Source organism: Aulonocara sp. 'chitande type north' Nkhata Bay, linkage group LG15 (assembly GCF_057382095.1).
Source record: "Aulonocara sp. 'chitande type north' Nkhata Bay isolate Kocher_YH1m ecotype deep benthic linkage group LG15, A_spYH_male_GT1.1, whole genome shotgun sequence".
NCBI lineage: Eukaryota > Metazoa > Chordata > Actinopteri > Cichliformes > Cichlidae > Aulonocara > Aulonocara sp. 'chitande type north' Nkhata Bay.
In genome coordinates this window covers 2,387,807-2,413,656 of record NC_141358.1, presented here as the reverse complement: position 1 = coordinate 2,413,656, position 25,850 = coordinate 2,387,807, and the positions used below count along the sequence as shown (strand labels likewise).

Below are 25,850 nucleotides of genomic sequence, written 5' to 3'. Positions count from 1 at the left end.
TGTGAGAAGCAGAAGTAATTAGTTGTGTAACTAACGATGTCAGTTATTTGCGCCGTTAATTAAGAACGGTGGATGATGCATTCAAATCCCTCATCTAGCTAAAAGTGTCATTACGGCCATGTGAAAATATGTTTAAATAAAAATGTCAAGTAAAACCACTTCAGCTGTTCAAAACTAAAAGTACTCGAGTACTTGGGTAGTTTCCAAGTCGAGGTCCAGCATTCTTCTCCTGACAAAAGAAGACATTAGCCGGACAAAAGTTCACTCTGAAATGTTTTCTGCTGCAGGATGTAAAAATAAAATAATAATAAACAAATTATTTAATTAAAGGCCCAAACTGAATAAATTCCATGTAAAACAGGAGGCAAACCAACTAAATGAACCTTCCAGAGAGGACAAACCAAATCCCACAAAACAAAATACACATAAAATACAAAACATTAATTCAGTAAGTAGAAAAATATCAAAATCTATTTCAAAAAGGGCTGCAGCCTTTCCAGTATTATGTTTGTCCTTTGGTATGTCTATTGTCTAATCCAGTGATTAATATTTAGTTTTCTTTCTTCTTCTTTTTTGGCATTTAAAAGACAGATGTTCATTAAAGTGTGTTTATTCTTTCTTATAATTGTGTTCTTTGGGATCAAAGCCAAATGGAAATTGCTTTGAGTCTAATGAAACTTTTTTTTGGACAATAATCTTCTCCAAAAGGTTTTTTATGTCTCTGCCAGATACAGTGAAACAGCAGTCCTTTAGCCTGCGTTTGGTACATATGTTTGTTATTGATAGTACAAGAACCCAGCGTGGCAGGTTATAGATTGTCAGATTAACTATTTATGGGGCAGGCTGATTTCCAGTCCTGTGACTCTTTGCTCTCTGCACATAATGTGATGTTACTACTAAACAGGAGGTAAACATCCTTGGAAACGATATGCAGATCCATCCAGGGCAGATAAACCTGGAATGCAAAACATGCAAAATGAGAGATTCTCAAAGTTTTGGTCGAGTTAATGATCAATAATCAAAAAAGCTGATTTTGTGATTTATTTACATGCACATGATTCAGACGTGTCACATTTCTAAAAGATCACAGAACTTCTTTAGGTGATGTAACAACATCATCGCTCATCAATCAGTTGTTCATCACTGTCTGAAGTTTCATTTCACTCCTGCACTAGTTTGTTTCATTTGTTCCCTCCAGCTGTGCACCTCTGGGCTCACCATTAAATAAAGGTGCTTCATTCTTGTATTCATTATAAAATCCAATCCATACTGGCTATAAAATCCAAACTCACTATGCTGAGCAGCTTGTTTTTGTCATGACATCTTCATCGTCGTGACTGCCTGGTTCAAGATAATGAAATTGCTTCTTTGAGAGAACACATAGTCTTCAAGGGGTAGCTTGACATTCCTTCCTTCCTTGCATCCATCATCTAGCATTCGACCATGTAAAGAACGCAAAATCATTTTGCATGTGTGCATTACCACTCTTTTTTTTCCATGTTGCATCCAGAATTTAAATAGGGTTCAAGTTTTAAATGCACGAGTTCTTTTCATTTAAGGAAAACACTGGAATAAAATCGAGTTTGTAGCTGCTCGAGATTCCATTTAATCAGCTTCTAAAACGAAGGTGCTGAACCTTGGATTCTCATCTCGACCTTTTCTGAGATAGAAATGATCTTTTATTGGATGTTGATGATGTTAGCTGTCTGGGGGCCAGAGAGAAAGAGCGGGGGAGGCTGTGAGGTGAAAGTAAAGCACAGAGAAAATGAGAAAAATTAAAATGAGGAAGGACAAAATGAAGAGTATTAAAAGAGAGAGAGAGGGGGGGTATGAGTAGATGAATAACCATCTGTAATCACTGCAGATATGTGCTGTAGCTGTAAGGCCAACAGTGCTTCTTTGTCCTTGCCTGGACTTGTGTCTTTCAAAATGAGAGATGTAACCTCATCCAGGGATGTCTGGAATTAGTCAGCACTTATTTTCCATTCAGACTGCTGCCCATATTGCTGATGGCTGCTTCAGAAGCAAGCACAGAGTAATTGGGGACTTCATTCGCTCATAAACAGCGGGGTTTGGCGGGGGGTGCTGGGGGTAATTTGGTGGGGGTAATTTCATTATTGGCGTTGCCTCTTTGTGAACTCTGTCACTGATCAGCGTTTGGATGGAGAGAGTTTTATGAAGGAAAATAACACTTCTGCACATATTCATAAATCTTCACCTAATTAAAGATCAGTTACGTTTGCAGGTCCAAAGCATGTCATGCACGAGAAACAAGCTTTTTGCTGTAAAAATGACATAAATTTAGACCTCCTGTATATGTTTTTTCCTTTAAATATAAAACATGTAGCAGATGGTTTCTGAGCCATCTGCTACATTCTTGATTTAGAAAATAATATTAAAGATGTTGGAGTAACAGATTTCATTTAGTGGCTGTGGTTAGTGTTGTTGTTTAAGTGGTTTTGCAACTTGGTGTGTGTTGAAAATGATTTGTCATTTTGCACTCTATTCTTCAGGCAATATGCTAAAACCATCTGCTCACAGTATAGAACAATGGGAAGTCTATTTATAGCAGCTGAATGTGCTGTTTTCACGGCAGCGTGGTGGTGTAGTGGTTAGCTGAAGCAAGAAGGTTGTGGGTTTGAATCCACCCGAGTGGAGCATGTTCTCCCTGTGCCTGTGTTGCTTCTCTCTGGTTGCTGTGCTTGTACTGGAGATTCTAAATTGGCCATAGGTGTGACTTGGAGCCTGAACAGTCTGACTTTCTGTATTAGTCCTGCAGTAGACTGGTGGCCTCTCGCCCTGTGACATATTTTGCATTTGCTGAACAGACAGTCAGACATGCTGGGTAGAAAACTGCATGAACACCATAAGGCAGGGTCTCAAGCTCCAGGCCTCGAGGGCCGCTGTCCTGAAACTTTTCCATGTGTCCCTGTTGCAGCACACCTGAATAAAATTAGTAGGTATCCGATTGTTCAGTCTGACGTCACTAGCCGTGTTTGGGTCTAAACTCCGCTGCAGGTCCATATATCAAACGATCACTATGGCATTACTGAGAGTTGAAAAACTGTCTAAATTCTTTCATCTTTAATAAAATGATCAGCGTTCTGCTCTACCAGGTGTAACAATTGAGTTTAACATCCAGGCATCCATGAAAACGGAATTTATGACAGTTAGCAGGAAGTTAGCTCGCTAGCTTCTATCTAAATACAATATAGCATGTCCTGACTGCGGGGTTTTGGAAACAAATTAAAACGTACAGCTCTGCTATCACTTCCAACATAAATGAAGACAGAAAACTAAACAGCAGTGACGTTTGTAGGGTTACTGAAGTTGGGCTAGCTGGTATATAATGATGTGCTACGTGACCGCTAGCGACACAGCTATGTTAGCATAATATAAACAAGCTAACTTTTTTTCCACTCGATAAAAGTTACCGTGAGTGTTCTCGGTGGTCAGGAACAAATGTAATCGCATGGCAGGATGCTGTAAAAGGACCAAACTTCAGACAAAAACTCTGGTATTTTGTAAATATAATAATAAACGTGAAGTCATGGTGTAATCGTGTAACTTTATTAGCAGCGTCCTCCTGAAACGCACCAACAACATCGAGAGTAGCATCCTCTTCTCTGCCCCTTAATGCTCTCTGGTCGCTATGGTAACGTGCAACAGTTCTTTCAAAATAAAACACAAACTACAACACGAGAAAAAACCCGGGGAAACCGAGTTAACACTAAAAGCCCTGAAAACCATAAATTTCACACCCGAGCCTCAACTCTCGCAGTCCGGCTGATCCAGGCTGTTTCTTCTTCACTCATCTTTCTCACTCTCCATGTTTTATGGATAATTACTAATCTCTCACTCCCTTCACCCCCAACCGGTCGCTGCAGATGTCCGCCCCTCCCTAAGCCTGGTCTTGCTTCCTGTTAAAAGGGAGGTTTTCCTTCCCACTGTCACCAAGTGGTTACTCTGTTGTCTGATTGTTGCAGTGTTCTCTGCTTTACTGAAAGGTTTTTACCTTACAACATAAATCTCCTTGAGGCAACGACCACTGTGATTTGGTGTTACATAAATAAAACTCAGTTGAAGTGAATGCACAGAAAGCCAGAAGGCAGCATGAAATGTGAGGAGTCAGACTGTGGGTGTGCTCCCTTTGTGTTTGTTTTTCCAACAGTCATGATATCGTGGACTGTGAATGTGTCACCCAGAGTGAGACTGCAGACACTGAGTTTTACTGTAATGTCCTGAGGCAGCTGAGGTAACACATTCAGTGGAAACAACCAGAACTGCTTGCCAGAAAGCCATCGTGTGCCAACCCAGCATGCAGGTTTTTTTTGGTTCAGACCGACTTGACCTTTGCTCCCCACCTGCCCCACTTGCCAGATTTGCTTCTGTGTAACTTAGTCCACATGCCAAAATCGAGTTGAAAGGTCAGCATTTTGACACACTGGAGGAGACCCAGCTCGTCACAGAAGCACAAGTACAAAGAGAGGTAACAGGTCTGCCATGAAACAGTCAAGAGACGATCTTTAATGGGAAATAACCCTCATTTAAACCAAGTCATGTCTTTAATGTCTGTTTTTAATCACATCTTTTGTATGAAAAGGGCAAATCTTTTACTACTGAACTTTTTGGGGAAAGAACTGCTGACCTGTGATCACGTAAACTGAATGATGTCAGCAGGGAGTGATAATGATGTTTTCAAACGTAAACTATTTTGTAGTACGCCGCTTTACTGAAGACAGTAAGACGGTCATTAAGGTGTATTAATATTTAAGAAAATATTATTTTAGCCTTTCATCGGACGTTCACAGTGCAGCTCAGGTACGTGGATGTGTCAAATATTTCAAAAAGGCCAGAGGGAAGCTGTCATTATTTACAAGAGGAGACGAGCACTTTCTCTACTGCACACCAGTGGACATGATCCATCAGAGGCTTCACTTCTAAAGCAATATGTAGGATGGAAAACATGAAGATGAGAAAGGTCAGCTGTTGTCATTTATAGTAACACACTGTACTGTGCAGTCTTCAGGAAAACTAATGAATATAAACACCCCAAACTCCCTCCATCCTGCGTGGGATAGCAAAAGACTAAAAATAAAGATTTCCTTTTCTTTCCAGTTTTATTTCACCTCCTCGCGTTTCCTGTCATTTATCCGAGTTTACGCTGCACGCTTTCTTTCCAAGCTGCTTTCATCAACATTTAAAGAGAAGGGCGTGTCGAAGCTGTCGGAGTGCCGCTAGTTGCTCCATAATGTAGGAGTTGTTGTCATTTGAAGTTACAGTTACGTTCTTGCTCTACTAGTCGTCTGACAGATAGCTGCATCGCTTCTTTATAATCCACTCGGCTTCACTTCACTCCCACTACCGATCGTGATTTGGAACAAATGCATGTGCAGAATGATAATAATAAAAAACACAAAATCAGAGACAAGTCGGTGCTTTATCCGGTCTTTAAGTGATGACGTGATGAAGCTTGCTTCAGGGCCAAAACTACTCTGCATTTAATAAGGCTGTTGTGTTTTTGACATGTTGTAATGCTTTGTAACTTGCTTGATTTAATCTGAACAAGCCCCTAAAAACAGTCAGTGATCACTGTCGGCCTCTCGGTTTTTATTACCACTGTTTATTTTAAAGCTCAGTTTTTAAACCTTACGTTGTAACTACAGTCCAGCCCATGCAGCAGTATATGAATGACTAACCTCGTATTGTGGATGGATTATCTCAGTTGTTCTCCTGGCTGAAGTTTGGTCCTTTTACAGCATCCTGCCATGCGATTACATTTGTCTCTAACCATCAGGAACCCTCACGTTAACTTTTATTGAGTGGAAAAAAGTTAGCGTTCATCCTCCAGCTCCACTGTGTTTATGCTAACATAGCTGTGTCGCTAGCGATCACGTAGCACATCATTATATACCAGCTAGCCCAACTTCAGTAACCCTACAAACATCACTGCTGTTTAGTTTTCTGTCTCCATTTATGTTGGAAGTGATAGCGGAGCTGTACGTTTGGATTTTTCACAAATTTCTCAGTCAGAACATGCAATATCATGCTTAGGTGGAAGCTAGCGAGCTAACTTCCTGCTAACTTCTAACTCCGTTAAATTTGATAAATTCTGTTTTCATGGATGTTAAACTTAATTGTTACACCTGGTAAAGCAGCAACGCTGATCATTTTATTAAAGATGAAAAAATTAAGATACTTTGTAGCTCTCAGTGATGTTGTGTTGTTCGTTTGACTTTGGACCTGGAAGCAGCTAATGACATCAGACTTAAAGACCGGATTAGATGACGGTGATGTAACTCATTTCCTGCAGGTACTTCACAGTTTTACTCGTTTTTCACAGCTGCTAGCACAACATGCTTTTTTTAAAATTCAGAACATAAAGTTTTGACTAGAGCTGTCTTGACAGTTGATATTATGTGTTATTATTGTTCCTACTTATCAAGAACATTGACTACAGCGACCATGAAGCTACCTAATGTTAGCTAACTAATTTGCTTACACAAATGAACTGTCTGTACTTCAGTTTTAATTGCTCATCTCACCTCATGAAAATAATAGTATAAAAATGAAATATGTTTAGTGTCTTTAATTTTCAAGCATGTGGCACATATTGTATGAAAAAAATGAAAATGATGAGGGGGCGGGGGCGACGACTCCCTTGTTTGCGAAAAAGTTAGCTGTGCATAAGTCTGTGGGAAGACTTACCGCCGTTTCCCTGTGACATCAGTACACACTTTGCTAATGACTTTATGGCTCAGCCACTAGTTTTAGGTCATATTTAATGAAACATGAAATTCATTTAGCAAATTATGGATATTATTGAAGTCAGGAGGCTTATCTAGGGTATTTCCATTGGTTAATGACTTGTTGCAAGCATCATTACGTCTGGTTTCAAAACACCGAAATGGCAAAAAAAAAAAAAAAAGAAAAGGAAAAAAAAAGCCCAACCAAAAACCAAAACCATCTCAGCTCATGGCTTCATAACACAATTTCTCAAGCCAGTGGTTGACATTATAGTGTTTCTGTCTATTGAATCATTGAAGTATTTATGCTATCATAGATTATATTCACCCTACGGATCTACTGAAGGCAGATTGTTAGGGATAACTAAATGACAACAATAGCGTTTCATAGCCAGGAGCAGAAAATTAAAAATACATTTACAGGTTTTTTTTTTTATTGGTTTGGCGCAGTTTTCACAAGCAATTGGTACATTTTCAAAACTCTTAGTACTTATATCACAACAGATCATCAAAAGTGCACCTTTTTCAAACATTTCAGCATATTTTCAATTGTGTTAGTACAATACACATAATGACAAAATATACTTTTCACTACACAAAATAAGTGTTTCATCTAAATAAATGTTTCGTTCACAGTTACTGCCTTTCATAATGTTATCACTATAAAATTTTTGATTTGCATCTCTTATTATTCAGTTTAATACATTTGTCTGTCATTTAATTCAACTGATCTTAATGTTTAATCAATGAATCATTCATTATGTCCATGGATTTTCAACTTGACTGATTGTTGTCTGGTCATTTGTAAGTTACACATTGCTGCAAGAGCTTTCAATCTAGAAACACTATACTTGCTAATTGTTTCCCCCTGATGATCACAATTAGTTACCATATAAGTAGAACTGTGTTTGAGACTTTGCACTGTTCAAATATGGAGCAGGATAGACTCGTAGGGAGAGGAAACCTTCATCGAAGAGGTGGTGGTGTTCCTCGACAGAGAGGTGGTCTTCAGAGAAATGTAGCAGAAGACAACGCACCATCGTCTCTAATGAAGTCCGGGCCATCCTTGTTGACCATGTGGTTAACAGAGGCTTTACCATGGCTGAGGCTGCCAGGTTGGTACAGCCTAATTTACAAAGGTCAACTGTCAGCTCTATCATCAGAACTTTTCGCCAAGAAAACCGGCATGTCTGCTATAGCAACTTCACTTCTAAAATATAGTACTCTATTGTATAGATGAACAACATGTAATTGTCAGTTTACAGTAATGTAATTTGTAATACTTCAATGTTGACAGTATATGATTGTCCTCAGAGTTAACAGGAGACAACCTGGTGGTGGTCGCCCACGTGTTTTGACTGACCAGCAGGAGTTGGTTGTGGTGGAAATGGTCAGGGAATGACATACGGCTGTCTGAGATCAAACAGGCTGTTGAGAACAGCAATGACACCTTTGCCAATGTGCCATCAATTAGCCTTCCAACGATTGCCCGGCTTTTGAAGAAGCACCAGGTTTCCATGAAACAAATTTACTTGGTTCCTGTTGAGAGGAACAATGTCCGGGTGAAACAACTGCGTTCAGAATATATTCAGGTACAATACTAAACTGGCATGCAATTACTGTAACAGTACTGACAACTATTAGTTGTAAAAAAAAAAAAACTAACTAAATTATCATTTTAGAGGGTGATGGAGCTGGACGCTGCTGCGAATCATCACAAGTATATTTTTGTTGATGAGGTTTCAATCTGGCAAAAACTAGACGCAGAGGACGTAACCTTATTGGACAAAGGGCTACCATCCAAGTCCCTGGACAACGTGGAGGAAACATCTCAGTGGGTGCAGCTATATCTGAAGATGGTGTGGTAGGCTGTAGACCAGTTCTAGGGTCATACAACACTGAACACCTGATAGTTTTTTTTAAATGAACTGGAGCAGGCCTGTCAGGAAGAAGACATCGTCTGTGTTGTTGTGTGGGACAATGTCAGCTTCCACCATGCACAGCTGGTTCAGGAATGGTTTCAAACACATCCTCGCTTCATGACACTCTATCTTCCACCATATTCCCCTTTCCTCAACCCAATTGAGGAATTCTTCTCTACATGGAGGTGGAAGGTGTATGATCGCCATCCCCATGAGCATGTCTCTCTTCTTCAAGCCATGTGTGAAGCTTGTGGTGACATAACTGCTGAGCAATGTCAAGCCTGGATTCGTCATGCCAGGAGATTTTTCCCACGGTGCCTGAACAACGAAGACATTCACTGTGATGTTGATGAAAATTTATGGCCCAATGTTAAGCTTGATCAGCTTGATTGTGTAAAAGTGATAAAAAAAATAAAAAATATATATTGTGCTCATGTAAATGACTTGTTTTTTTCTCCCTTTTTCGTGTGTGTGTGTATATATATATATATATATATATATATATATATATATATATATATTTCTTTTTTTTTTTTTTTGGTTATGCCTGAACATAAGTGTAATATTTGCTGTGTAAAGTTTTACAGTTCAGTTACACTCATTCATCACCAAGGACAATTTGAAACGCTTACCTTGTATTATTTGCTCCTGAATGAAATGATTGGTAAAAGTACTACGTTGAAGAAAGATCTTACTGTTTTGTTTGAGTGAGTAAAGCAAATGTTCTCAGAATATATCACAATGATCATGTGTTCTGCAACAATGATTAAGTGGAAGGAAAATATGTGCAAATACAACGAAATCATGACATCAGATTTGAAAGAATGACTAGTGGTGTTACAAATGTGATCAAATGTGAGTTTTGTACTGAGAGATTTGAAAATGCACACTTTAGTTGTGAAAATAGTACCAAACCAATAAAAAAAAACTGTAACAGACCTCTCTGCATTGAATCATATCTGTTATTAACCTCTGTCTCTCTTTCACAGCATGTCTTTATCCAGTCTTCCGTTCTCTCTCACCAACCAATCACAGCAGATGGCCCCGCCCCTCCCTGAGCCTGGTTCTGTCGGAGGTTTCTTCCTGTTAAAAGGGAGTTTTTCCTTCCCACTGTTGCCAAAGTGCTGCTCATAGGGGGTCATATGATTGTTGAGTTTTTCTCTGTATCTATGAAGCGCCTTGAGGCGACTTTTGTTGTGATTTGGTGCTATATAAATAAAATTTAATTGAATTATATATATATAATTTTTTTTTTTATGTCTGAACATAAGTGTAATATTTGCTGTGTAAAGTTTTACAGTTCAGTTACACTCATTCATCACCAAGGACAATTTGAAACGCTTACCTTGTATTATTTGCTCCTGAATGAAATGATTGGTAAAAGTACTACGCTGAAAAAATATCTTACTGTTTTGTTTGGGTGATTAAATCAAATGTTCTCAAAATATATCACAATGATCATGTGTTAGGAAAATATGTGCAAATACAACGAAATCATGACATCAGATTTGAAAGAATGACTAGTGGTGTTACAAATGTGATCAAATGTGAGTTTTGTACTGAGAGATTTGAAAATGCACACTTTAATTATGAAAATAGTACCAAACCAATTAAAAAAAACTGTAACATGGCTCAGGTGCCACTGTGGTGCAGTGGACAGCACCGGTGTCTCACAGCAAGGAGTTCATGGGTTTAAATCCCCAGGCTGACTGCGCTGACTGGACTTCCTCCAAGTTCTCCAGCTTCCCCCACAGACATGATTAACCAGATTCAGGCAATCCTGAACCCGATACGCTGAAGAAATTGGACTGACGGATAGTGAAGTGGTGTTAAATACATTTTAACGATCTAATCTTTTTCCCATATTATCCTGCTGTCCCTAATGAAATGACAATGTCATTCTCCCACACTTCATTTTCCTGGGATATTTATTAAATGGGTGTGTATTGTGTATCCTAGTGTGGTGACAGTCTGGACTGGATTTAGTGTGGCAGTGTGAGCTCTGACATATGAATGTGAATATTAATGTAAATGTGGGCTGAATATAATTCAGATAGCTCTGCTCACCCTGGTTGGTATCATTAAATAAGCAGCTCTGCATTTTTGGTCTAAATTCAGTCGTTCTAGTCAGCAGGTTGGGTGACCTAACAGAGGGGATGTAATTACGTAGCACGCTCGGTCCTTGTTTGCCTTTAACAAAACCACAATGCAGCAAATATATGTTGTGTCTGTCTTCAATCAGTGTGTTTTCATCAAATAAATGATTTTCCCAGCAGCTGTGATGGAACTCAGGACTCAGCCTGAGGATTCTGGTTTGGAACAAGTGATTAGGCAGCTATAAAGTGTGACTTGAAAAGTGCAGTATATCATTTTGTGTTACAACCTGATTGATTACGTCTCTGTGTTGGGAATGGTTCATAGTTATGAATAATTAATGAAGTTATTGTATATGCCACAAGCATAAATGTGCACAGCCATCTCTTATGGAGGCACTCATGGATGGATCCTGCTGCCGTTTAATGCTGCAGGCATAACCAAGTCCGAGGCAAGACTCTTACAAACTGCTGCATGCAGCGATCAGCTTTCGATTTATACTGGTAAATCTCACTAATCATAGCAGTCAAGTGTTTTTAAGAGCATTTTTAGCTAGCATTGTTATGCCGTGGGCTTGAGCTCTGTGCAACCCTGTGCATAGTTTTATGCAGCACATTGGTCTGCAGGGTTGAGTTGCAGAAGGGGCAGAAACAGACTTTTGGAAATGATAACAGAGAAACCATCATTTACTTTCTGTCCTTCAATTATTCGTTGCAACAAAGCGCCCAACTGTGCCTCGTGTTTTCAGTGGCACCTGCAGCCTCCCTGTGCATGGACGGCACGCAGCACGTGCGCGAGCCGGCTCGTATCGATGGAGATTATTTCTGAAACAGCAGCAATCAGAACAGATGGGCTTTTATTTGCTTGCTTGTTTATTTGTTTTAAACCATATTTAAATTTTAAAAATCATTTTCTCAAGAATCCAGTTATGCTTTGTGTTCACATATATTTTACTTTGTTGACTTTATAGCAGCTCCATATTATAGGTTTCACACTTTTGGTTAGCAAATGAAGGTTTCATTCCTGCAGCTTGATGGAATTTTCCTGCATCGTATTTATTTTGTTTTGTCTCTTTGGTTTCATATTGTTCTACTTATTTAAGCTTTTTCATGGGGAACTGGTGATTGGTGTATTTAATTTAAAAAAAAACCAACAAAATAATTTCCCCAATCTAGGCTAACTGTATAATATACCCTCTGTTACCATCAATATCCAGCGCTGCTTAATTGGCATTACAGTTTTTGAAAACAGTACTTCCAAAGCACTGAAATGTAATTTGTAGTAGAATAACACAACAACAATGACAATAAAGCAGAATTTCAACTTAATTCAATACTGTGAGCAAACAAACAACATCGTATCCGTGTGTGTGTGTGTGTGTGTGTGTGTGTGTGTGTGTGTGTGTGTGTGTGTGTGTGTGTGTGTGTGTGTGTGTGTGTGTGTGTGTGTGTGCAGGTCCCTCAGGTTGCGACGTGTTCGTGTAGCACACTGGTCTGTCAGAAACGCCCTTCCTCCTTCATCTGGTATTTTTACCTTCGCCAACATGGTGATGTTTTGTGTCGAGGTGCAGAGTGGGGTGATGTTAACATCCATTAGAGTCTGTCTTACATAGACGAAGGTCTATAAGGTCAACTTTAGGATATATTGGTTGACACCTCACAACAGAAACTGAGATTCCAGACAGCAGGTTACTTTGACCTTATTTGACCCTGAAGAAGATGTCAGACTTTCACGAATTGTCTTTTATTTTTTAAGCTATGCTGAAAATTGTGCTGCAACTTTTAGGAAATGGAACCGTGTATGTGGTGAGTCTGAATTTCACATTATACTTTTCACACTTAACCTCCTAAGACCCAGACTCTTCCACGACATGCATTTTGAATTTCTCTTTGATATTGGGGCCCGATGAATATAAAAACAGAGAATTACCAGCTTTTTTTTTTTACCTTATTTTTGCTTTTAAGAAAAATGAGAGCCACATATGAGGATATTCGTTTAAAATGTTGATAGAACAGTAGCATATAATGTCCTCGTAAGTGGATATCAGGCCCATGTAGAGCAAAATTCAGTATTTTGGTCTAAATAACCCAAAATGTGACGTCCACATGTGGACGGCAGGTCCTAGGACGTTAAATTCCACATCTGCTTTTCTTTCAAGTTATTTTGGGCTCAATTTGTACTTTACTTCAAACTCCTTAAAGTACATTTAAAAGGAACAAAGAAAACAATATATGCTGAATAGAAAGTGAATGCTGTATATACAAAATATACTGAGGAGGAGGAGCTGCTCCCTGATTGCTCCTTGTTCGTTTTGAGATGACGTTTAACTCGCTGAAATCTGGATAAAGTGGATACTGGTTAAAGTGCTCCTGACTTCACTGAAGGATGGACTGTTTCCTCCTCACCTGTCACACAGTGATCACATATTCCTTTTCCTCGTGGCTTCCTTGACTTTTTCTGTCTTCCTGTTCAGCTGACAGTTTGCGGTCACTGAGCTTATACTTGGTTAGGATCTGTCTCTGACAGTTCATAATCTCGACTGAATGCCAGATTCAACATCTTATCAGATACCTTATTTTAAGCAATAATGACAATAAAAACACAGAAACATGAAATCCATATTCTCAACTCTTGAAAAAAAGCTAAACGTGGCATTTTTTTCCAAAAGCAGCCAAACAAACAACTGCACCAAAAAAAAAAAAAAACCCTTTCTGTTAGATCTGCATCCTCCATTAAAGTCCTCAACCCTCTTCAAAACGTCCTTTGTTTCTCCATCAGTATGCAGATAATGTTATTCTTTCTAGTGGAAGGTTTGCCATCATTTCATTCCAAATGTGTGAAACATTTAGTTCAAGAGTGCTTTTTTCTCCCTGCCCCCAAATCACGCTATTAGCATTTAAAAGACTTCAAAAGGCCGTCTCCAAATCTTTATTCTGTGCATTCAGCTCAGAATGTCATCTCCCTTCTGAACAGGATGTAAATAAATCTGATGTGATACTCTTTCTTAAACAGTCCTCTCCCGTCACTGTTTTTCAGCACGTCTCTGTGAAGTTCTAGTAAGTGAATTACGCTGATGTGCTTTTAGATCATTTCCCAGCCGTACGTATTCGGACTGCTTTTTATTCTCCTTGCCTTTTACGTACAAGAGAGACGTTAAACGGAAGTAAGAGCTGCAGGAGCGAGAACCAGGCAGCAAATGTGACGTTTCAGGTTCAGCAACGGCAAATGTGATTATATCAGCTCAGCATTACTGTCTTCATCACTGAAGCGTTACACTTTCAGCCAGTTTTGTAACAATGCTACTCGAGGGGAAGCTGATCATAGTTTTTTAGACTTTAAAACTCCCCCCCCCACTTTCATCCCATTCACTGTAAATCACACCCCCTCCTTTGACGGCTAATTAAAGAACAACACAACTTTTTTCTTTTTTAACCATCTCAAGAGTTCCTCCTTCGCACATTTGGTAATCAGATGGAATATGTCATCAAAACAGCCTAGCCAATTAGTTTTTAATTACACCAGAGAGTATCAATGGAGGCCTTTGCACTTCCTCCTTTTTCGTGCATTAATAAGACTCCTGTTCTTGATATATGTGTCAAGGAGAGCTGCCAGCCTTCTGCAAAGCCACTTTAATGACTCTCTCAGGTGGCAGACACTGCGGAAAACCGAACCGCAGCAAAATCAGTTTATACCCACGAGGTCACGCAAGGAGGAACCTCGCTGGGTTTATTGATAACGCTGCCTTCAATCCTTCTTTTCTTTCCCACTCACTCACTTGTGGCTCTAGTTTCTTTCTCTCGCCTATTTTTTTTCCTCCCCGTTTCTTTCAGACGCTGTGAAAAGCTGTAGCTTTGGAGGTGCGCGGGGGCAGTTGGTGTCTGACCAAAGCTTTTCTTTTCTTTTCTGCACAGAACGAGACAAAAATGCAGGCCCACACAGCTACATTGTGAACCGGAGAACTGTGTAATTTTCGCTCACTGCCCACCCTCCCCTCCGTCCTCAGTCCATCCCTTGCTGTGCCCCTCCCACACACTGGTGGGAAATGTAGCCTCAAAGCGTCGCCACCCACAACAACAAAAAAAAGAGATCGCAGTCTAACCACAAAAGTATAAAACATTCCTCCCTCAGCGGTGGATGTGCACCGTGTGCACCGTGCACGCACAGCAGGGCGTTTCCATGTCACTGCAAATCCCAGCTCCTCTAATGCCTTGCAGTATGGAAACCGTTCATTAACACACCATCACATCCTACAAATCTACACATGCGTGTTTACAAATGTCACAAGAAACAAACGCACTCACTCTGCTGGTTTGAGAGATAATGTCACCGTCGTCCCCGACGTGCCCGCGGCGCTTCCTTTTAAGTCGTCTTGTGGGACGCCATTGAAGTGCCACAGTAGGTTTGAAACAAAAAGTCAGAAACAAAGATGTTTTAAAAGCCGCCCCCCCCCAAAAAAAATGTTTGGTGTAGCTTGTGAGAATCTGGGATTACAGTGACATGTGATCTATGATTCATGAATAGTGCTGATAAATTTATGGATTTCTGTCCGAGTGGGGTTTTTGTTTTTATGTTTTCCATTACCAGCAGATGTGAATAACATGGCGCAGTTGGCCTGTAGAGATCTCTCATATTGTGTTTCTTCAGTCTTTTATGCATCAACAGCTCTCTCAGCAGGAGCTTCTTTAGGTACCATCAATCCCAATAAAACAACCTCCCCAAAATGTTGTGTTCTACCTCAGCTTCGTTGGTTTTCTGATCACAGCAAAGTCAACGTAACAGCAGGTGATTCCAAATAGGCACCTGCTAGGAGGGCTATGGATTGGAAGCTAATAACAGCAGTGGAGATGTTAAGGAAAGCTTCTTTGTCAGAGACGTTGATAAAGTTTCAAGAAAGCATCGATTTGTCTCGATCACAGCGTTGTCAGATTACGGCTGTTACACGGACAACATGATTCTCGAGATGGAAACGTGGATCAGTGCTGGTGTCACTACCGTTATGGGGAGGAGGTATGTGCATGTTTTAGTTTACCTCACACTTGAGAGTAGGTGTCCTATTAAAGAGTTCACGGCTACAGATCCTGTGATGCAGACGGAGAGCAGAAATAATAGCAGCATCAAGAACAACAGACCTCCCGATAGTTCCTGTGTCTGTTATCTTATCTTCACTGTCTGCAAATGTCTTCAAAACTGTGTCTGAAATAAACAGATACTGTAGCTGCATGGAAACAGCGCACTGTTTGCCCCACAACCTTGCCCAGCCGCGCTCTGAGGATAAAACTGTGTAGCTCAATCTACGGTGTCTTATAAACCTAGATGGGATTTTATTAGGTATTTAATTATTTATGAAGTGTGTATTTATCTTTTTGCATCTAAATATCAATGATACAAAGAATGAGCACAGTTAAGAAACCAAGGAAATAAAGAACGATTCTGCATGTTTATTTGACATTTTAGCAAAGATCACATGTTGCTACTTTTACTGTATGGACTTATCTTAGATTATATATGGCTGAAAATTGTCACTGAGTGCTATTATTTCCAGTTTATGAGGTTCTTCTTTAAGTACATGTTAAGGTGCACGAGGCAGAAGGTGTTTGCAGCAGCGTGTGATGTAAGGTGGATCTGTCACGCTCATTGTATTGCCGTGCGTGGATTTCATGTTGGGGCAGCGGTTATCTCTGGCCTGAGGGCGAATCCTGTGCTCCTCCTAAAGTCTAAAGACATACATTTAGTGTGGTTGAGTTTCAGTCTCTCTATGAGAGCCTGGCTTCTGTGGTTCTTCTAAAACTGCTGTGTAAATAAAAAGAATCCAGATTTCATGAACTCATATTACGTTCACAATAAAACAGAAAATGTATCAAATGTTTAAATTGAAAAAATGTAGCATTTAAAGAAAAAAAAGTGTAGCACTGTGTAGCATCCGAGCACTGATAACAAGGCAGATGGTTTCTCCTCTCTTTAGTCTGGAGGATCTGGCATCCTTCCGAAAAGAATTTAAACTTCCCGTTTGTCCGACCACAGAACAGTTTTCCATTTTCCCTCGGTCCGTTTGAAATGGACTGAAGATGCTGTTGTTGTTGGTAGAGCTTTAACTTGCACAGTGAACTGTTCCTGAGCCCATGCAGTGATTTCCATGACAGAATCATTCCTGTTTTCAATGCAGTGCTGCCCGAGAGCCCGACCATCACAGGCATCGATTTGTAGTCTTTTCCCTTGTGTACAGAGAGTCTCCCAATCTTGTGATGATGCTATATTCTGTAGATGATGACATATTCAATGTCTTCACAATCTGACAGCATGAACATCATTTTGAAATTCTCCAAAATTTCTAAATGGAATTTGTTTTTAATTTACATTTTACACAGAATTATTACTAATTAACAGATATAAAGCTAAAGAAATCCTGCAAAGGATTTAGCATCAAAACATACCTAAAGCACCTGAATTAGTACAAAGAACAGTGACATCATCACATCGTGAATGTTGATTAAATGCGTACAGTACTTTTAGTCTTTTGTGAAAAGATGACTCACATAATGAAACTGGCATCAAAATAAAAGCTGAAAAACTGTTTGCATCAAATTGGCTGGCATTTTGACAGCAGGGTGCTTTCATGTCCTCAGACGTGAAAAATAACCGACCCCATCCATCTTCTCAATGCTTTTCTTTTAAACTGCAGTACATATAAACATGCCCAAACAATCAATATGAATTGCACACAAAATGTATTGATCCCTCCCACTGAATGCAATACCAAAAGGAAGCTGTTTTTTGTTTTTTCTATAGCCAGTGGCCTCTGCTGCCAGACGCTTCAAATGACTTACACTGCATCAGGGTGCATACTCAGACATCAGCATTACCGCAGCAGATGGTAACGCTTTCCACAGTGACTTTTGCACCAGCATGACATCAGCGCTGGAAGTGGTGCAAAGTTAAAAGAGAATCATCTCCTATTAAGTACAAAGGGTTAGTATAAAAGATAACGTATATTTCCACTGTAATGTGCCTCTTCACTGATTAGAGGGAACGCACTGGGCACTGGAAAAATCATAGAGCCGTTCACTTCTTTCCAGATAGAAAATCCACCCCTCACATCATGCAAAGTCCCTGCAGTGTTATCTGATAAGCTCCTCATTTGAATATGCAAAAAGGGATATTTGTTAGAAGAGCTTCACTAAAGTGCTGACACGCCCGTGTGCATGTGTGTGTGCACCCAGGAGAGAACAAGAGTGCTGCTGCAGACAGCAGCCAGTGTCCATGGGAATAAGGATGAAGTAGGTGGATTAACATGTTTGGACAGGGAGGCTGATTGTTTGGATAGTGTCTCTGACTGAATGACTGACTGACTGAGGAACAACACGACTCTTATGCAGAGTGAGAGCGATAGCCCTCAGTAGTGTGTGTGCGTGCGCACGGAAACTTTTGTGCGTTGGCGCATAAATAGTAGAGTGGCCAGCACAGCGCTCACTCATCTGATGCTGTTTCTGTGTGCATGTCCTATTGCATCATGTAGCGTAACAGCTTGAAACACGACCACACAGGGAATCATTTACAGAGAGGAAATATTGCAGAGCTTCCTTCGGCAAGCTGGAGTTGTTTTGTGTTTTGATGTCAGCAGCATGCATTATACAGATGGAGTTTTCTTATGGAATCAATACACTACAGCATTACATGTAAACACAATCAAAGTGTCATAGTATGTAACATGCATGCTGGGGGCTCGGGGTGGATATGATGAGGCAAGCTTTTCTGCTTGTTGCTTTCACCCAAAGATCAATTCCTCTTTATCCATGTCAATCAAAGATGATCCAAAGGAACGTCGGCAGCCAGGACTGCAAACCGAGTAGATTATTTTAAGTTTAATAAAATAAATGGTTGCGTGGTTTAATCAGGCCATTAATGTCTAAAAGTGTAAACTTTAGGAAGCAGTGCCCAAAATTCCCAAAAGTAAAAATGTTGGTACTTCTGCTGACACGTTTAGTAGAAAAGCAGAGTTCACATATTATGTATGGAAGTTCAAAGATGCCTAAATAAAATCAAACAAAAACAATTGTTCTCTACTTTGCTGTTTCAGTTTCCCCACCTTCAATTTTCATGAATAATAAAGACACATTTATGAAATGCAGCACACCTCTTAACTTTGTGTTCTGTACAGTCATGTCACGTAGCCAAAACTTATAATTCAGTCATTAAAGACAAAAAGCAAAAATAATTGCCCTTTTAATATTCATGTTTTTCATGTTTTTCAGTAATACATTTATAAAAAGCAAATAAATACAACGATGTGTTGGATGCCATTTGCATCTTTGTTTTTTCAGCCTTTTAAAATCTTCCGTGGTTACAGTGCTAACGAAAGCACTCATCTTTATGTTTTTGGATGACTGTAAAAAAATCATAGTTAGGTTTTTAAGTGCAGTGAAGTTTGATATGATGCTTTTGAATATTCTCTACACTGTAAAAACTAAATCTCGGCCACATCGTAGATCATAAAACTATCAGGTTTGTCTCTGTGCATTAATATAATTGTGTATATACTAGAGATGGACCGATCCGATATTACGTATCGGTATCGATCCGATACTGACCTAAATTACTGGATCGGATATCGGAGAAAAATAAAAAATGTAATCCGATCCATTAAATATCACGAAAGCACCTCGCAAAACTTGCAACACGCCGTAACTCACCTCAGAACGTTAGCAGTCGGAGCAGTATGCATCACGTGATAGAGCGGCTGTGGCATGCGGGACCTGTCGGTGGTCTGGATAGCATGTGGAGCTTCGCTAGCAACCTGGCATTTCATCTCCGACAAAGTTATCCCCGAGAGAAGTAAAGCAAGTGTGTAAGTTCATCTCTGAATGTTTGTAAAGCATTCCCGCGTTAAGCTTAACAAGCGACTGCCTCTCGCTCTCCGGCTGCTACTTCAATCATGAAACTGCTCAATGATCAGCTGATCGGCTTTTCTGTCGGGAGTCCGTGTCTCTAGTTTGCTTTTGGCCCACTTTGCACCAGAAAGAGGAAACCAGCGGCTGAACAACAGCAGCACGTTTAAGCTTGATCAGCTGTTGTTAGAATTTATTTAATATTTCTTTCTACTCGAGGATCTTTTTCTACGTAGCTGACGCTGGTAACTGTGCAGGGGCGGATCTAGCAAAGTTTAGCCAGGGTGGCCGATAGGGCATTAACTGGAAAAGGGGGCACAAAGACATACTTTTCTTTCTTATTCTCATTTAAAATGTCGAGCTTTTAATAAATAATTATCTGACACCCAAAGTTTTAATTTGATGTAAAATGAATAGAAGTCAATTACTGTATATAGTGACTATTAAGTCTAATATATATACCCTAGTAAGCTATAGTACTTTTTCCTTTGGGAAGGTACCATCTGTGCAGTCTGCAATTTTGTTGAAGAAAGATGTTGAATCTATTTAATATTTCTTGAAAAATAATTGATTTCTGTGCATTTTTTTTCACACTGCATCAAATTAAGGTTGATTACGTCGATTAAGCATCATGAGGTGGAGCGTGAGGGGTGGTTCCCTATTTTTTATTTATTTATTTTTGTTGTTGCTGGGAGTTGGAACCCTATTAGTTAGGTTGCTTAATATTTACGCTAAGTACTCTTTAAAATACCAGAATAGGGAGGATGGTGTAGGTCTAAGTTTATTAGATTGATCAGTATTGCTGAACTATGAAATATTTTTTTTGTATACAGGTATAACAGAATAGCTTTAGTGTAGTTGTTGTTTTAAACTTGAGTATGAACTTGCAGACTTGCAAAATGCAGCAAGATATTTAAAAAACAGTTTTGTTGATTAAAAAACACTATATCGGATTCATATCGGTATCGGCAGATATCCAAATTTATGATATCGGTATCGGTATCGGACATAAAAAAGTGGTATCGTGCCATCTCTAGTATATACAGCACAGGAAACTGCATTTTTTTAAATCAAATGTATAAATATGTATTTAAATGTATGTAATTTGAGCATATCTTTTTGCACACACAATATTTTTACTTCTGACAAGAAGCACAGTGTTAGTGAGCAGTCCCATACACCTGCCTGTCTGCTACAGCAAACAGCCACTACAAAGGTTCCAAAGGTGAAACACAGAGTGTCTCGGTCTCCGCGCTGTGTTTGTGGGCGTAGGCTGCAATATTATGTATGACATGTTGTTCTGTGTTGGTTCTTTGTTTCATTATAAAGTGGTGACATCCGCTGGATTGATGACAGACGAGCACAGAGAGACGATTTCTTTCCTTAGCAAATTTCACTTTACAATCCAAACTTGACATGGTTAAAGCTAATTTAGCATTCGTACAATGAACATATGGAATTTTCCAGAAAATGTATTTTTACATACTGAAAGTTTGTCATGCAAATATAATCTTTTTGGCTCCAAGTAACAATCTTCCACACATACGAACACCAGCCTCATTCGATTGGTGTGTTTCTGTCAGTTAAGTTAGAGAGTCGCTACCTTACAATAGCTTGAGATTAATATTTCATGCGAGTTAGCACCATATCAATAAAAGCTGAACTTTTCATACAGGAAAATAAAAAAGGATTTTGTGTTATATTGTTAACAAAAGACAGGCAGAAGAAATCAAATGAAAATGCTGATTGTCAGCTAACTCTGGCACACTGTGACTTACACGACTTTATCAAGTCTGTTATTCAACAACTGTGTTTGTTTGTCTAATGAAAACGTTTAATAGTTTATTGGTACATTATATGTGTATTTCTGGCATTCTCTTAACCTTAATGGGCTTTTCGAGGAGTCTTCAGATAAATACTAAATGTCCGAACTCCACTCTACCGATATTCCCACCTCAGTATCGGCTTTTAAATGTGAAATAAAGTTGTTTAGACGCCTTTGGGGCTCCAGAGGGAGCAGCACAAGATCTGATATGTCAGCACTGGTCAAGGCTATATTAGCTGCTGCTCACATACACATCCAATTCTTTAACTGAACTCGTAGTGTTTGAAGTGCTTTGTGGACACCAAGAGGAAGGGGAAAAAGTATCTCTCTGGTTTTGCTGTATCGATTTGTTACTTCTTCTGAACAACGGGATATTCTTTCAACCCTTTTCTGCAGGAGCTGTTCCAGACACATTTTACATTCCCATTTTTAACTCTAAATAACTTCTTATGTAAACATTACACAACAAATACGCACACATAAACGGCCCACGTGCAGAGAGAAAATTGTTTCTTCTTGTTATCACGTTGAAATAATTTGTGCAGAAAAAATTACTTTTATCCACATTAAGTAATAATTAAATTTTAATTACAATAGTATTTTTCAAAGTTTCATTATTGTGTGCGTATGTTTGTTTGCTTTGTAAATGAAATGCCTACACTGTATGTGTGTAGTTTTGATCTTTCATTGTTAAACATCACAGTTATTGTCACGTAAGCGTCTGACCCACAGTTGTGGTCAGACGCTTATATTCATTCATCAGTTTGAGGCTTTTCATGACTGTACAACACAGATCAACATCTTTAATGACTTTAAAAAACAAGAACTGAGTACACAGACAAACAGGGTTTAAAGGTTACATAGTAGCTCAAATACACACCCACTTTAATCTTTTAATAAATGGTGCTGAAGATACGTCTTTCAGCTTGACATGATCCAGGTCTATTAAGTTCTTGTTGCTGATCATGGTCGACTAAAGCTGGTTTCCCTTTGCTGTTACCATAAAAGGCATTTCTTTCATAGCACCCACTGGACTGACTCAGAACAATGTGGAAATCCAAGGAACTCGGTAAAGATCTAAGAAGGAGAACTGTAGGTTTACACATGTTGGTTCAAACGGTTGTACATAAACAAGTTATTCAGATGTGGCACTGCTTTCCAAGCTCTGGAAGAAGACCCAAACTGTTATTCTCACAGGAGAGGAAATTGGTTTGGCTGTTTGGCAACAACTCACAAACCAACAAAGCTCAAGCCTGCAGTCCACTGGAAACCAAACCACGATGGGCTGAGAGGGTGCTGAACGAGAAGGAAGAGTCTGCTCCAAAATCAACACTTTCAAGCTCGATTGGATTTGCAGCCTCCTGGAAAAATGTTTTATGTTTAGATGAGACCAAATGTTTGGAGCAGTAAAGGTGAGGCTTTCAAACCAAAGAATAGCGTCCTGGTTGTCAAACATGGTGGTGGTAGCAACATGCTCTGTCAATGGTACTGGTAATCTGCATGAAGGGGATGGAATAATGAAGAAGGCCTGCCTCCAAATTCTTCAGCCACCTCAAATCAACAGTTGAAACTTGGGTTTCCAACAGAATAATGGTCAAACACACATCAAAACTGGATTTGGACTGGATAAAGGAGCTTCTGGAATGGCCTTCCCAACGCTCCAACCTCAGTCCTATTTAAAATGTGTGAACCATGCTTAATGTCACGTCTATATCCAGGAAACCAACCAATTTGAAAGAACTTTGCCAATATCCAGCATTTATATAAGCTTTGGACCCTGCACAGGTTAACACAAATCTAAAATCAATTCAAACTTATGCACACAGTTCCTGTACAGTCAGAAAATAAATAAGTAAAAGCACCAAACTGCCCTGACATGCACACAAAGAGTTCATGTAAACGTTTGACTACAGTTGTAGTTGTCGGCATCCACACACACAGCTGTATATCCATCATCAGACGACATGATGCCTACAGAGTCTGCCTAAAAAGTGCTGAGCTTCACTTTCAGATGGCAGCATTTCACAAAACTAAAATATTACAAAACAGTTAAAACAATTATAACAATAATAATAAATAATTCCAGCAAGAGCTACGGGACCACAGTTATTTGGCCAACATGGATACCACTGAAAACTACAACGTCCAAGCTGCATCTTAAGCTTTGCCAAGCCCGCTCCTTTGACCTCATTTGAGAAGCTTAGCTGTGTTTGGCTGAGCAGAGACAGGAGACAGCAGGAGGTTCACTCCTGGCACAGGAGGCCACATGACCAGATGGAGAAGTAGATAATTATAGTTCTGTTCAATGGAACCGCTAACCACTTCTAGTCAGTCCTGGCGTCATTGTATTTGTTTTCAATTGATTCCCACACTAACAAACATTTTATTTGTAAATAAGGAAGAAAAAAAAACAGTAAAAGAAACAACTGGAGTCTGTGTGACTTCACGTGCTGCCAGTGTGAAGTAAAAGTATTTTTGTTCCTTTTTAAAAAATAAAAAATCCGTAACAGTTGACAACTCCAGTCAAAGTTTTTAGCCAGCAGTAAAGCAGACACAGCCTCAGTGTGTCATGCTTTGGCTCGAGGCAACAATCACATATGTCTGGAACATCAGTGCATGAGGGAGTGCAGCCAGTATTTTCAGATGATGGAAACAATCTCTCCATCATCTTGTAATCATAACTTATTGCTATTTCTTGTGAATTACATATCTGGCCAATTTCAGTCAAACTGTGGATGGGAAAGTCTATCGTATTCCAACAGCAGAGTCTCAGTGTGTGTGTGTGTGTGTTAGTTTGTGTGTCCAGCTTTAGTCATGACTTAATTAGCATCCATTATGACCACTTTTCCTAAGCCGTGACCAAAATGGCAAAGGGACAAATTTCTTCGAAGGCCATTAAGCACAATGTAATAAGTGTTGATGCATTTTTAAGAGACACACTTGGCCGGAAACACAGCGCTGCCTTCCTCATAAGTCCAATTTAATCTTTTTCTCATTATGAATTATAGTCCGGTGCTTGAGGTGCGGGTGTGTGTGTGAATGAGATGAAGGCCAGAAGCAGATGCCGTTATGCTCACATCTTTCCAGCCAGCTGTGTTTTGGATTTATAATAGAAGTATGGCTGACACACACACACACACACACACACACTCCTTAAGCCTGTTTTTGTATACATTTTTAGCAAAGTGGCAACGTGCCATCTTTGCTATTAGCGGTTCCTGTCTGCAGTGGATTCATGGACGTGCAGGCAGCTATCGTGGGATTAGCTTACTGAAGAAAACCTAAAAACAACAACAGTTAGCAGCCAAGTTCTGATGCGATAGTTCCTGAACCTTTTCTGGACGTTTATTTGCGACGGCTATCTCACAGCATGAAGCATGACTCACTGCGAATGAGGGAAAAAAAAGTGCATCATGCTTCTGTGCTCAGGTCTGACAGAGTCATGACTCAAAGCAAAAGTGCTATTTTTGTCCTGATTTGGAGCTCCTGGCCTCTCGTGCGTTTGACACACTTTATTTTTTGCATTTATTTGCATGTCAGTCACAGAAACTGACACGTCAGCAACCTCTGTGTTTATGAGGAGGTCAAATCTACAGGCTGGACAACAATAATTACTAACTGTGCCTGAACAACATCTGTGTAACAGTTAAAGGTTTACAAAAGTGGGAATAAAGAGAAAATACTAAGAAATTAAAAATGATATTCAGCCATTGTGTATGTTTTCTTTTGTGTATATTGTGGGTGGAGGTCAAGATCAATGAAAAGTGGTTTTGAATTGCCCGTGGTCATACAGTACATGTAAAAGCTCTTAACAAAACGACATATTGGCCGTAAAGCTTGATGGAAAATAATTTCACTTTGATCCAGCATCAAAGATGCTGATGACACGCTGCCTCAGCTTACCCTTGTTCCCCTGAAAGCTCTGAATTTAGCAATTACAATGTTAGATCCTTTTATTTGAGCAAAACATTAGTGAGAAGCCTCATTCTTCACTGTAAAAAATATCTGTATATTTAACAGTGATTAAAAACCTGTCAGCTGTAAAACATTTGAAAGCTGCTTATTTCATGTGAACTTTCTGTAATTAAATTAATCTGTGAAAAATTTGTACATTTTTTTCTCAGAAAAAAAAAAACATAACCCTACTCAAAACACTTGCATTGTTTTATTAACGGAGGATTTCCATAAAGTTTTTAACAGTCAAACGCTATTCATTTTTTTTTACATTTATATGTTGAAAAAAAATACAGGTTTATTGCCATGCTTACATAACTGTTGAATGTAAGCATGGCTGTGCTGGTAATGGATATATGCTGTCACATCACATTTTTGCTTTATTTCACATAATAATAACGGATTAGATACAAGCAGTTTTCAGTGG

At 39.4% G+C, this 25,850-nt stretch overlaps 1 pseudogene; it reads left to right on the top strand.

Moving 5' to 3' along the window:
• Positions 1–25,850, top strand: part of LOC147312242 (uncharacterized) — a 54,180-nt pseudogene that overhangs the window by 27,276 nt on the left and 1,054 nt on the right.